At 45.0% G+C, this 13218-nt stretch overlaps 1 protein-coding gene and 1 long non-coding RNA gene across 5 annotated transcripts in view; one reads left to right on the forward strand and one right to left on the reverse strand.

Annotated features, from left to right (window-relative positions):
- Window positions 1-13218, forward strand: part of RSU1 (Ras suppressor protein 1) — a 225916-nt gene that overhangs the window by 174289 nt on the left and 38409 nt on the right. The gene's annotated exons all lie outside the window — the stretch shown is intronic.
- The window catches only part of LOC141585451 (uncharacterized), a 119462-nt gene continuing 106244 nt past the window's right edge, over window positions 1-13218 (reverse strand). Inside the window, exon 4 of the long non-coding RNA XR_012518931.1 lies at window positions 1-13218. This exon is cut by the window's right edge and continues 25623 nt beyond it. This is a non-coding gene — a long non-coding RNA (uncharacterized LOC141585451).

A 13218-nucleotide genomic window follows, 5' to 3' on the forward strand; every position in this document is an offset into this window, starting at 1 on the left:
AGAAGCCAGCTTGTCAGAGGGTCCTAGGCCTGCTGCCCACTCTGCCACTTGGGTCAGGTTTCTAATGCCTTAGCCTGCTTAGAGCCAAACTCCACATCACAGCCCATGCCTTCCACTCTGCTGCCTGGATGGTAAGTCAGTCTCCTGTGAAAGTGGGCACGGCTGCTACTGGATGTGAAAACCCAGGATGGATATCCCTGGGTGGCTATAGCTGAAGTTTAAAATTATCCAGGCTTTCAGGTTCCAAGTCACATTCTTGTAAGGCAGGGGCTGGTGTTGGCGATGGAAATCTGGCCCAAGTGTTTCAGAGAGCCAGGTTCATTCATGGGCCCACCCAAGCTCTGGCTGTGTGCTTGTTGTAATAAAGATGTACTTACAACAGTCAGTTCCATATATAGGTGTGAGTGTGGGTGTGTGAATAACCATTTTAAATTTGTTTTTTTTTTTTTGACATAAAGCCTCGCTCTGTTGCCCAGGCTACAGTGTAGTGGTGTCGACCTCTGCCTCTGGGATCAAGCGAGTCTCTTGCTTCAGCCTCCCGAATAGCTGGGATTACAGGCACCTACCACCATGCCCAGTTAATCATTCATATACATATAAATAAATAAATAAATAAATATATATACACACACACACACACACACACACACACACACACACACACACACATATTTATTTATTTTTATTTTTATTTTTTTTTGAGACAGAATCTGACTCTGTCGCCAAGGCTGGAGTGCAGTGACTCCATCTTGGCTCACTGCAACCTCCACCTCCCGCGTTCTAGTGATTCTTGTGCCTCAGCTTCCCGAGTAGCTGGGATTACAGGGGCCACCACTATGCCCAGCTCACTTTTTTGAATTTTGAGTAGAGACAGAGTTTCACCATGTTGGCTAGGCTGGTTTTGAACTCGTGACCTCAGGTGATCAGCCCACCGCAGCCACCCAAAGTGCTGGGATTACAGGCATGAGCCACCACGCCCAGCCAATCTTTTATATTTTTAGTAGAGATGGGCTTTCACCATGTTGGATAGGGTAAACCTTTTTAAATTCTTCAATCTGCTTTGAGGAAACAACCAACCTGGTAACATAACTAATTAGCGGGTGAAAGGTAGTGTTATCAGGAGATTCCATTTAAGATCCTAGAGCCTGAGTGTTTATTTTCAGTTCCTGGGTATGTGGGCAGGACATGCAGGGTAGTTACATAGGTAAACATGTACTGCGGTGGTTTGCTGCACCTGTCAACCCATAACCTAAGTATTAAGCCCAGCAGGCATTAGCTATTTTTCCTGATGTAGAGCCCGACTTTAATGGTGGCCTTGGTGGGAACGATACCACAAGCTTTCTTGCCTAATATTAACGCTGTGGGAGGACTCATTGTTCAGCTCCGTTCTTTGAGTCAGCAGCACTGCCCAAGAACCTGTTTCATGTTTATGACAGGCCCTTCGCTAAGGGACTCAGCGGTATCTGAGGACAGGTGTGTTCTGTGTGTATGCCACTGTACGGTCTGGTAGGAAAGACACACCTTCATCAAGAAGCTTCAGAAATAGATGTAAGCTCAAAGCATGGGGAGTTAGGCTGTGCTATGAGAGCTTCTAACAGGGGACTCAGCAGCCAACCGAACCCCAAAAGGTGGCAGGAACTAAGCAGATGAAGGAATGAGAAGGCGGCGGATATCCTCGAGGTGTGAGGCTGGAAGGCGGTCCCGGTGGAGAAAAGCACACATACAAAGGCCCTGTGGCAGCGAAGGGAAGGGCCTCTACTCTGCTTGACTATGCATTGACTGTGCTTGGAGTAGTCACCAGTGGTCCCAGGGAAGGCCGGAATGCAAGCAGGGGCTTCCTTATTCCAGGCCGGGTAGTCCAGGTTCAGGATTTTTATCCTCTAGTAGCAAATGTGAAAGGGCAGAGTTGGGATCAGATTGACTTTTTGAAAAGATTGCTTTAGACTCTGTGTAGAGAATGGAGTGGAGAGACCAGTTGCTAGGCTATTTCAGGAGCCAGATGAGAGACAGTGATAACTCAAACCAGAGGGACGATGAAGAGGTTAACAAAGTTACCTGGGGTTGAGAATTTGGCAGCACCTAAGTGATGATTGGATAGGAGGAGGCGTGAAATGTTAAAGGTTGTTTTTGGGGTTATGCTCCCACCACAGGCAAAATAAATACAGGATCTAAAATTTAAAATGCAGTTCAAAATGATCACAGCCCAGCATTGATCCTCTTTCTCTCCCTCTCCTTCCTTCTTTCTCCTTTTCATCGCTTTTCCCCTGTCTTGTCATTTTACCTCTTAAAAGTATCATTTTAATTATAAACAGTGGTAAGTTTTTGTTTTGGCTCGTAAAGAATGAGCATGAAACTTTACATATATTTTTCTAATTTTTTCTAATTTAAAATTTCTAATTGTTCTACTAAATTGTTCTACTAAAATTTCTAATTGTTCTAACTTTCCAATATTTCTAATTTTCTGGGTTTAACTCAGGCAGAAAGATTGGGTACTTCTAAAGAAACTTTGTAAACTTTGCCCCATAACTTTGTGGACACCCACTGCTCCATCAGTTCCCATTAATATGAAACGGAAGTTTGATATGAAACCTTGCGGAAATATATTGTCTCATTTATATTAAAAAGCATACAACTTCTGAGCATTTATTTGAAACTCGCTGGTGAGATAAAACATGAGCTGGCTAGGTTGCTTCTAGGTGCTAAACCAACTGTCCGCATGAATTGCAGTGTTGCTGTAAATATTTCCGGGCACAGACAGATAGATGCAATCAGAAAAACCCGAACAAATTCTTAGGATGCCAATATTGTCACAAAGTCTCCATGCAGAATGAAGTTGTTTGACAAAGTGTTTCCCTGGTGATTTGGCTGCAGATGAAAATGTCTTTGGCAATAAAATTTCATGCCTGAGTCTCAGCTCTGTGCTCTCATCAATCAACAACTGACATATCAAGGATCCTTTTTGCTGTATTAGTTAATATGTTGGCAGAAATATGTGAAACATTGCTATTCCCCTCCAGTTCCATGCATAGATTTTTATCTACCCTTAAACCCACATTAATTTTACCAAAATATTTTGCCAGCTATAAATTTAATGCTAATCAATAGGATTGCCTTAGAACAGAGATAAAAAGTTCTTTATTACAAGGGTTTTCTTAGTTCACCAGTATTAGAAGATATAATAGTAAGCAATGCTGTTTTGCCATCATTTGAAGTTTCAGGGAAATTTAAGGATTGCTAAGGCAATTAGTAGTGAAGCATATTTTAATTATAGAAACGGGATAAGCTGTTTACACTTTTATGGATTAATACGTTATTGTTTAATAGGTCGGAGTCACATGCGATTTTAATCACACTTCTCACTGTAGCCTCAGTTTTATTAGCAATGGTGTTTTATAACTTAATAATTTATCCGTAATGAGTTCAGAAGTTCCATTTACATGATATCCAAGAAATAATTTACCCCATACATTACTACTCGTCAACAGGAAAGAAGTCCTTCAGGATCACAACCAAGTAATTGTCCGAGATTGTTTTGCATTAAAGGATACTTATAATAATGAGATCATTTTATACTGCATTATGTTATTTCTGTGGATGCCAAGTCTGGGTTTTACAAAGGCATTTAAAACACAGGAGGAAGATGAATCACAGTAACTTCACACATATTTAAAAAGCATGAATTATCCTCTGAAGTCTACATCCATTCTTGAAGTTGTGAAAACCGTAAGGCGTTTGAGTTAATGCTCTATTGTGGAATTTTCTCGTCTAGCGCTGCCCTCCCCCGGGCACCCCCCCATTCCCTCCAGGCCTCCTCGCATGTCAGAAGCTGTTCTATGGACTGGATTGAGCTGTGTGTATTTTAATGGCATGTGTGTCATGGTTTAGCTTAGGGTTTGCAAAGCCTCTGTATATCCTAGCCTCTGGGCATCCATTACCATCTCCGAGAACACACAGTCTCATCTCATCTAAAATGAACCTCTCAGAGAGCGCCCTGTGAGGACACCTCAGGGCCCCTGTCCTTGTGCAGAAGCAAAGAAACTAACAGTCGGTGATTGACTACTTTACAGCAGATGCGTGCTAGTTTATACTTGTCATTTTTTGAAGGATTTTTTTAAACTCATAAACCCACTGGGCTTTCAGTGGTGCAAAGTCTTTTGAGGCCACGATGTCTGATACTGGAGAATCCTTAGGCAGGGATGATCTGCATAAAACACAAAGTTGTTAAAATGTTCCACACACACATGAAAAAAAGGCGTTATGTTCCAGTCAGCTTGGAAACCTTGGTGAGACTGTTCTGTGATATGCTATTGGACATCATGAGTGTCCAGGGAGCCGACCCAGCTTGCAGCATTTCCCAAACTTAATTGACCGTGGGACCCTTTTTGGAAGAGTAGCTTAACTTCCAGTTCTTTGTCTATAAAATATATAAATCTAAGTCAAAATATATGAAAAAGTACGGAGCTACACTCTTCTGACTACCACACAAATTTTATCAGGGTAGAAAAGATAATGTATGTTCAGATGATTTACAAGCTAGAAAGTACCATAAAAATGCAACAGACTATGGTTTTTTCCTCCTTTGATATTTTTGGAAACGGTGTGAAAGAAATGATGTGCCGATCCTTTAATTGTTGAGAGTCTAGAGATCCGGATACTGTTATCTGTGTTCCTTTTTTCTTCCTATCCAACTCTCCTCTCTGCTAGGAAGTCACTTTTTTTCGAGGATCCATATTCCTAATTGCAGAACATTGCCATTAGTTGACACTTGGCCTGAGTTCTCATTTTAAGTGGCTTTACTAGTCATGTTTATGCAATCATCTAAATACTCTTACTATAACGCCTAGAATGGCTTCTCTTTATAATGGGGACCTATCATTATCTGTGTGTTCCCTCTGTTTCCCACACTCTGCTTTTCCACAATTGTCTGAGGTGTATTAAGAGAACCAAACAGCCAGACGCAGTGGCTCATGCCTGTAATCCCAGCACTTTGGGAGGCTGAGACAGGTAGATCACAAAGTCAGGAGTTCAAGACCAGCCTGGCCAAGATGCTGAAATACTGTCTCGACTAAAAACACAATTAGTCAGGTGTGGTGGAGGGCGCCTGTAATCCTAGCTACTCGGGAGGCTAAGGCAGGAGAATTGCTTGAACCCAGGTGGCAGAGGCCGAGATCACACCACTGCACTCCAGCCTGGGAGCCTGGGTGACAGAGCAAGACTCCGTCTCAAAACAAAAACAAAAACAAAACAGGGAGTCAGCCTAGGGGAGCGAGGTTCACTGCGAATTCCCCAGTGCACAGGTTGGTGGATGGCATGTCCTGCGTAAACCCCCTTCAGGCTCCAACATTCCTCCTGTCTTTCTAGTTTACACTCACAGTGGCATATTCATGAACGTTTACTGAGTTAACAAATAACTTTGGATAACATAAAGGTTCTTTTTTTATTTCATGTGGAGGCAAGATTGAATTTCTTCATGGTTTGATTTGGTGCCACTGAAACTGCTTATGGTGGCTTGGAGAATATAGAGCTCTAAAGCAGTGGCCTCAGCCAGCTACTTTGTTAATAATGTAGTTTGTCAGACTGGGCACAGTGGCTCACGCCTGTAATCGCAGCACTTTGGGAGGCCGAGTTGAATGGATCATGAGGTCAGGAGTTCAAGACCAGCCTGTCCAATATGGTGAAATCCCATCTCTACTAAAAATGAAAAAAAAAAAAAAAAATTAGCTGGTCAGTCAGGCATGGTGGCGCACACCTGTAGTCGCAGCTACTCAGGAGGCTGACGCAGGAGAATCGCTTGAATCCAGCAGGCGGAGGTTGCAATGAGCCGAGATTGCGCCATTGCACTCCAGCCTGGGCAACAAGAGTGAGACTCTGTCCCAAAAAAAGAAGAAAAAAAAAATGTAATTTGTCTGTAATGCTTTGGTTGCAGGAAAAAAACGAACATGTTCCACTCAATACAAGCAAAGCAGTTCTTTTATTATTCATTTATTTATTCAGCCAATACTTATAGTGCTTGTTTCTTAGAAAAGGGAATAAAATATACAGTCCCTGCCCTCATGCAGTTTAGAGTCTAGTGGCGAGAAAGTGAACAGATGGCTGTGGATTGTGTCCGATGCTGGATGATAAGAATGTGAGAGGTGGGAGATGGGAGAGGAGACTGTACCCTTACAGGGATCCAAGAAGACCTCAGAGACCTGAAGGATGTGCAGAGATTTAGAGAAAGACTGTTTCAGACAGTGGGACTGGCACATGCACCCACCCAGGGAGGAGCAGGCTCGCACAGAAGAGCTAGGGAACAGATCACACAGGAGGCCTCGTGCACCATTTTAAGGAGTTTGGCCTTTGTTCACAAGGAGACCAGAAAGCATTGGTGTGTTTTAAGCAAAAGAATGACAAGATCGGAGGACTCTTTTCAAAAGGATCACTGCTCCAAGGAGGTAAAAAGGGAAGCAGAGAAAACAGGAGGCAGTTGCAATCATCCAGGCAGGGGCTGAAGGTGGCTTGGCCCAGAGTGGCAGCCACAGATGAGACGAGAAGTCGTACAATGCTAAGTATTTATTCGAAGGGGGAGAGGCTGGCAGAGCTTGGCAAAGAATTGGATGTAGGATGGGAGAGAAAGAGAAGAGTCAGGGCTGACTTTACATTTTAGCTGAACAACTTGAGGAATGATGTTGGCATTACTAAGACGGGGCACTACTCAGAGTGGAACAGATTTGAAGGAGGGGGCAGTTTGGGGATAGTTACAGGTGAGCTGTCTCCAGATATCTAAGTGGAGATACTCAGTAGGCAGGTGGCTCTAGGCGTCCGGAGGCAGAATGGAGATCTTGGCTGGAGAGAGATGTGTTGTTGGTTGATAGTTGTGAGTCTGGAAGAAATCGTTCAGTGAGTGAGTATAAAGAGAGAACTTCATCCGCCGATCCCAGAGGCAGCAGCAGTAGCAGGGGAGACTCGCACAGGACACTGAGAAGGAGCTAGTGAGCAAGAAAACCAGGTGGGCGCAGTGTCCCGGAAACGAGGGAGTTGAGCATCTCCACAAGGTGAACGTGATTTCCTTTGCCCACTACTGTTAGTGACAGGAGTAACGTAAGAGGGAGAAGTTGCCTCTGGAGGTGAGGATGCAGAGGTCTTAGCAAGGTCAGGAGCTTGCTTTGGTAACATAATGGGGCTAGAAGTTTAGCCACCGTGGGTACAACATGGGTAAGTCCTTGAAGCGTTTATTCCAAGTGAAGGCAAAGAAACTGCAATTGTTGGAAGAGGATGGTGGGTTAAGGAATGGTGTTTTTAAGACGGGCAGTAGCACGGTGTGTCTTTTGTTAATGCGGGTGGCTAGCAGAGTGGGGAAAATGACGCAGGAGACAGGGCCAGTTGCTGGGGCAGTATCATTGTGCAGGGAAAAAGGTTGGGATCTTGAACACCAGTGGAGGGGCTGGCCTTGGCCAGAGTCCCAGCGACAAGGGAAAAGGCAGAGTGTATAGTAACAGGATGGTAGGCTGGTAAGCTAGTGTGGGGACCGGATAGAAGTTCCCTTGGGAGTGTTTCCGTTTTCTCAGTGAAATAGGAAGCAGGGTTATCAGCTGGCTGAGAGGCAGGATGGAGGAGAAAATATTATCAAATTATAGAATTTTAGTAGAGAAACCCCATCTCTACTAAAAATACAAAATTAGCTGAATGTGGTGGCGCATGCCTGTAATCTTAGCTACTCAGGAGGCTGAGGCAGGAGAAGCAGAGGTTGCAGTGAGCTCAGATCGCACCACTGTACTCCAGCCCAACAAAAGGAGAGAGAGAAAAGGATATGAAATAGTTGCCTAGCAGAGGGATAGAGAATGAACCAAAGAAGAGAGATAGAAAGATAATTCAAGAGGTGATAATTCAAGAAAATTGAACTTTCTCATTGCTGCATCAGGAGAATTTGGCCTGGATGTTGGCAAAAGTGACCAATATTCCATCTTACACACAAACACACACACACACACACACACACACACAGACACACACACGTATATATACACCACAATTTGTGTAGTCACTTGCCTGTTACTGGGTGTGACTCTTAATTCCAATTGGAGGCTGTTATGAATACAGCTGCTGCCACATGCATTTATGGATATCCGTTTTCTTCCCAGAAGCCAAATCACTGGGTCATAGAATAGGTATATATTAACTTGGTAAGAAAGTGCCAAACACTTTTCTGAAGTGGTTGTTCTGCAAAAGTAACCAGGCAAATGTTTCACCCGTTAAGGTAGAAAGTTCGCTATAATAAATGAGAAATAGAAACACAGACGTTAGAATTTTAGATAGAATTTCTATCACTGTAGAAAGTCCATTTCTAACATTTCTACTTAGTCTTAGCTAAATCTTAGCAAATCTTAGGAACATCTCTGAACATCCGTGGTCTCAATTTCCATAGGTAATTGAGGTAATTAGGTGACCTGTGAGGTCCCTTCCAGACCCCACATTCTTTGATTTCTGTTAGAATTCTGCCACATGGTAATGGACCGAAAGCCACTTCTGTGTACATTTGCATTCCATGGGAGTTGAGTAGCATTTAATGTCCTAGACATAATGAGAAAAAATCTAGAACATAAGATGAAGAGGCAAAGGATGAGGCTCCTACAAAGCACGTATTGTATGTGAAAATTACATATGCTTTCAAAAAAAAAAAAAAGCTGATACAGGACTCTACTCTTCTGTAAAAAGTGAGATATGCCGGGCGCAGTGACCCATGCCTGTAATCCCAGCACTTTGGGAGGTAGATCACCTGAGGTTGGGAGTTCAGGACTAGCCTGAACAACATGGAGAAGCCCTGTCTCTATAAAAATACAAAATTAGCCGAGCATAGTGGCGCATGCCTGTAATCCCAGCTACTCAGGTGGCTGAGGCAGGAGAATCGCCTGAACCCGGGAGGCGGAGGTTGCAGTGAGCCGAGATCGCGCCATTGCACTCCAGCCTGGGAAACAAGAGCAAAACTCTGTCCCAAAAAACAGAAAAGTTAGATAGGTATGAATAGCTCCAATTCTGTTTCAATTATAGCAGATACCGGGAGATGTGTTTGGATCGTTTGAGGAAAACATGCACATCCACTGTTCAGATTGTTCGGGCTTGTTCTGAAGCCAGAGTCACAAAATATTTGCCTCTGTTTCTTTTGCTGTTCTGCTGTGTAAGTGTTTTGTCAGCCAGGAGAGAAGACATTTCTGTTTTCTCCCACCAGACAGGATCAATAGCCCCAGTGCCATCTTTGCACTGGCTCTTGGCTGTGAATGTATCTAAATTCACGTGGCTGCAAATGTTTCTCTGTTACCTTCCAGCTGTTTCTCAAACTTGAGCCCTGCCTAGTGAAGGTGCACTTGGGCAAAGACTGAGGAGTCATGGTTCACTTGGTGGAAGCTGTCTGATAAATAGAGGATGCTAGAAAAGACAGATGGGGCATCAGTGTGAGACTGTGCGCTGCTGTAATTTGTCTTTCGGGTTAATAAGGATTGGGAATGGGGAGGGGAAAAGCAGTTGGAGGTAGCCCCACACCAGGTGGTGATCGGTGGTGGAGGTCGATGTCCACTCGGTGTTGGTCACGTTCGGGCTCCTGGGGTTGGGAGGTCCTGACCCACCCAGGGCAGGACGAATGCCCTCTGCTCATCACAGCCTTCTTGGAAGGGACTCTGGGGAGTGTGAGCATTGAGAGGCTCACAGAAGCCCATGGAATCGTGGCGTTAAGACAGTAGACGTCAGTGAGACCAAATTCCTGCCATGTGGAGTCCTTTTCACGGCCTCCCTGAGCTGGCTGTCATCTGGCCCCTGCTTAAATACCCCCAGTGGCCTGGGACTCACCACCTCAACGTATTCACCACATGGGACTCAAGCATTTCAGAACGTTCTCTGAGGACTCGGCCTCACCAGTACTGAATAACCTTTCTTCTGTGATAAGAGGAAAGAATCTAAAGCTAGCATTGGGGTAGCAGCTCTGGATGGTTTTGTTTCTCTCTCTGGGTGGGGATGGGTGTTGAGCACAATAAGCTTTTGATTTCTCTTCTTTCTTGGAGGAACAGCTTAACTTTTTTCCCACCCAGGGGCAATTGTATCTTATGCTGCCCTGATTTTTAAGTTGGTCTATAGCAGGTGTCCCCAAACTACGGCCCGCATGCGGCCCCCTGAGGCTATTTATTCACCCCCCGCCACACTTCAGGAAGGGGCACCTCTTTCATTAGTAGTCAGTGAGAGGAGCACAGTATGTGGCGGCCCTCCTATGGTCTGAGGGACAGTGAACTGGCCTCCTGTGTAAAAAGTCTGGGGATGCCTGGTCTATAGAGACAACTCTTTTCCCATGTTCCTTTGGCTGATGTTCTCCATAGCTACCAAAGATTCGTTTATTTGTAACTCTAAAGCAATGACTCCCAGCCAGGGCAGTTTTATACCCTCCCCCGCTCCCCCTGGGGACCCTTGGTGCACTCTGGAAACACTGGTTCCCACAGCTGATGTTGGGGTGCTATCGATATCCAGCGGGGGTAATGGCCGGGGGCGCTGCTGAAGACCCTACAGTACACAGGACGGCCCCCAAAACAAAGAATGATGTGGCCCAGAACATCTCAGCGCCAAGGGTGAGAAACTCTAAAGAGACTGTAAATAACCAGCCAGTAGGACCATCTGCATTTATAATTGTCTTCAAGGTTTGTTTTTTGAGATGGGGCCTCACTCAGGCTGGAGTGCAGTGGCATGATCTTGACTTTACTGCAATCTCTGCCTCCCGGGCTTGAGAGATCCTCCCACCTCAGCCTCCCCAGAAGCTAGGACCTGTACAGATGTGTACCTCCACACCCAGCTAATTATTATTATTATTATTATTTTGTATTCTTGGTAGAGGGGATTTTGCCATGTTGTTCAGGATGGTCTCAAACCCCTGAGCCCAAGTGGTCTGCCCATCTGGGCCTCCCAAAGTGCTAGAATTACAGGCATGAGCCACCACAACTGGCCTTTAGGATTCTTACAGAAGAGTTTGTATAGAACTGAGCAGTTTGCTATAGAAAGAATTCATGGAAAATGGGGTGTCGCGGGGCACGGTGATTGTGATAGGAAGCAGGGGCATGGGGCACTGCAGTCTGCCAGCTTTCAACCATAACTTTCCTCGCAGAGTGATGGATATCTCTGAATCATAAATAGGGGCTTATTTTTAAAAGGCCTCTTGGGGTTTCTAAGATATGTCTACCTTATTACAAATAAACCAAGGAGGTATCTGTTACCTCCAATTGGAGAATGCTGCGTGGAGACCAGATCAAAGAGTTGTAAAAGGCCTTGTTTTTTTCAAAAGTGTATCCATCCCGTTTGAGAACTGATTGTTTGCTGTAGTTTATGGAGAATTCTAAATCTGGTCAATTGTGTATTGTTTAATAGGGGTTTACTTTGACTGATCTCATTTGTGTACCAGGGAAGACAAAAATTTATTTGAAAGAAACATGTCATTTTTTTTCCCATTGTCTTTAGAAGACAAAAATAGTGATGCAAGTACTGCTGTGTGACGCTCGGTGACAGACGCAGGCAGTGGGTCATTCCCACGCCCGCCTTCTGGGGGAGGGCCCATGCTGAGGGAGGACGCCAAAGAGCTTGTCAGTCAAGACCACAGCTAATTTGCTGAGCTCCAGCACTCTCTGGATGCTTCCAGAATCAATCACATTTGCCACACACGTCAATTCAGGTCCCCTTTTCCCCCATTCCCGTGACCAAGGTCAATCCAAACTGAAAAATGGATGAAATCAACATTTCTGGGGTTCCCACTCTGTGCTGGCCTTACCTGTGGCCGGCGCAGGATGTGAGAGTGGGAACACGCAGCGTGTACTCCTCAGGGGCAGGGAAGTCGGGCAGCAAAGGAGTCTTGGGCCCACCATGCATCATCACTCGGCGACGTAGACCAGCAGCGTAAACAAAGGACTGTGGGATTCTGAGTTGTCCCACCAGGTGAAATCCTCTTTTTCTTTTTTCTTTTCTGGCTTGTAAGCATAATTGGTGAGTGATACTTTTCACTTGTACAATGAAACTGGTAAAACTTAGGGAGTTGTTACGAGGTCGAGGTCGCCGAGTGGGAGTTTAAAGACGTTTTAGGGCACAGTACAGGGATCCCCCTCCCATTGTGTGATCTTGATTTTTTTCGTGGTGAAAGTCACGCATTTCCTCTCCTGGGGAAGCTCATGGAAACACGTGGCCAAGGTCCTGATGGTGGCCGCCGCCGGACAAGCCCACTCTCTGAGGTGTGGCTGTGTCCCTGCCTTGCTGACAGGCCACAGCCCCAGCGCATCCCGGGCTTCTTCGTGGCTTAAACCATCTCAGTGCCCCGAATTCTTCCCTCTGGAGACATGCTCGGAACCATCCCCACCAGTGATGACATTGCAGCTCTCAGGCAAGAGCCTGCCTTCTCGTCTCTCCTGTGAAACACGGCAGTTTTCTCTGTGATGGCCAAATTAATTATTAGAGGTGGTTTGCTAGCAGACGCTTGGATGCTAATTATGATTGGAACCTTTGGGACCCTGAAACTCAAATGTGTCGATGTTGTTTGTTGTTGAGAAAAATGTAAAACCATAAAATAAGAAAGAAAAGTTTTTAAACTGAAAACAGTGCAGATTAAGCCAGGGAACTTGGACTGAGCTAACTGAGACCTGAGTGATAGCTCCCCAAACCCATGCTCGCAGGGAGAAGGTTTAGAGAAGTGGTTAATTCGTTGTTACTTTTCTGTTAGAGAGGGGATTGAGATGGCTATTTCCACACAAAGCAAAAAGACAGGCATTGATTAAATTGGAGATGACATTTGGGAGGTGTTCTCAGAATATCTAAGTTTGATTATCTAATTTGATTTCATACTGTGTCCTGGGTTTGTGAAGCCTTTCTAGCAGGTACCCCCCAGGAAGAATTATTTTCAATTAAATGGATCATGACCACTGCAAAAGGAATCATGAAATGCACCTGTAGCGTGGGGTCATGGTGTGAACAAAGCTTCCGGGCTCACAAAGAGACAGTCTGGGAGTCAGCTGTGCTAATGCTGGCTCTCAGCATTATTTCCCTCCTACCCATCAACAGCTCCATTAATGAGGTACAGAGATGAAGGCAGGCAGACACTTCATGGAGCTGTATGACGCAAGATTGATGCTGTCACCAGCTCTCATTGGGACAAATAAGAAAGAGGCTAACAGACCCTTGATCATTAGAAGGGCTGATAGTCTATTGTGAGTTTGTCAAAAGAGGAGG

The sequence above is a fragment of the Saimiri boliviensis genome, chromosome 8 (genome assembly GCF_048565385.1).
Source record: "Saimiri boliviensis isolate mSaiBol1 chromosome 8, mSaiBol1.pri, whole genome shotgun sequence".
In the NCBI taxonomy this organism is placed as follows: Eukaryota; Metazoa; Chordata; class Mammalia; order Primates; family Cebidae; genus Saimiri; species Saimiri boliviensis.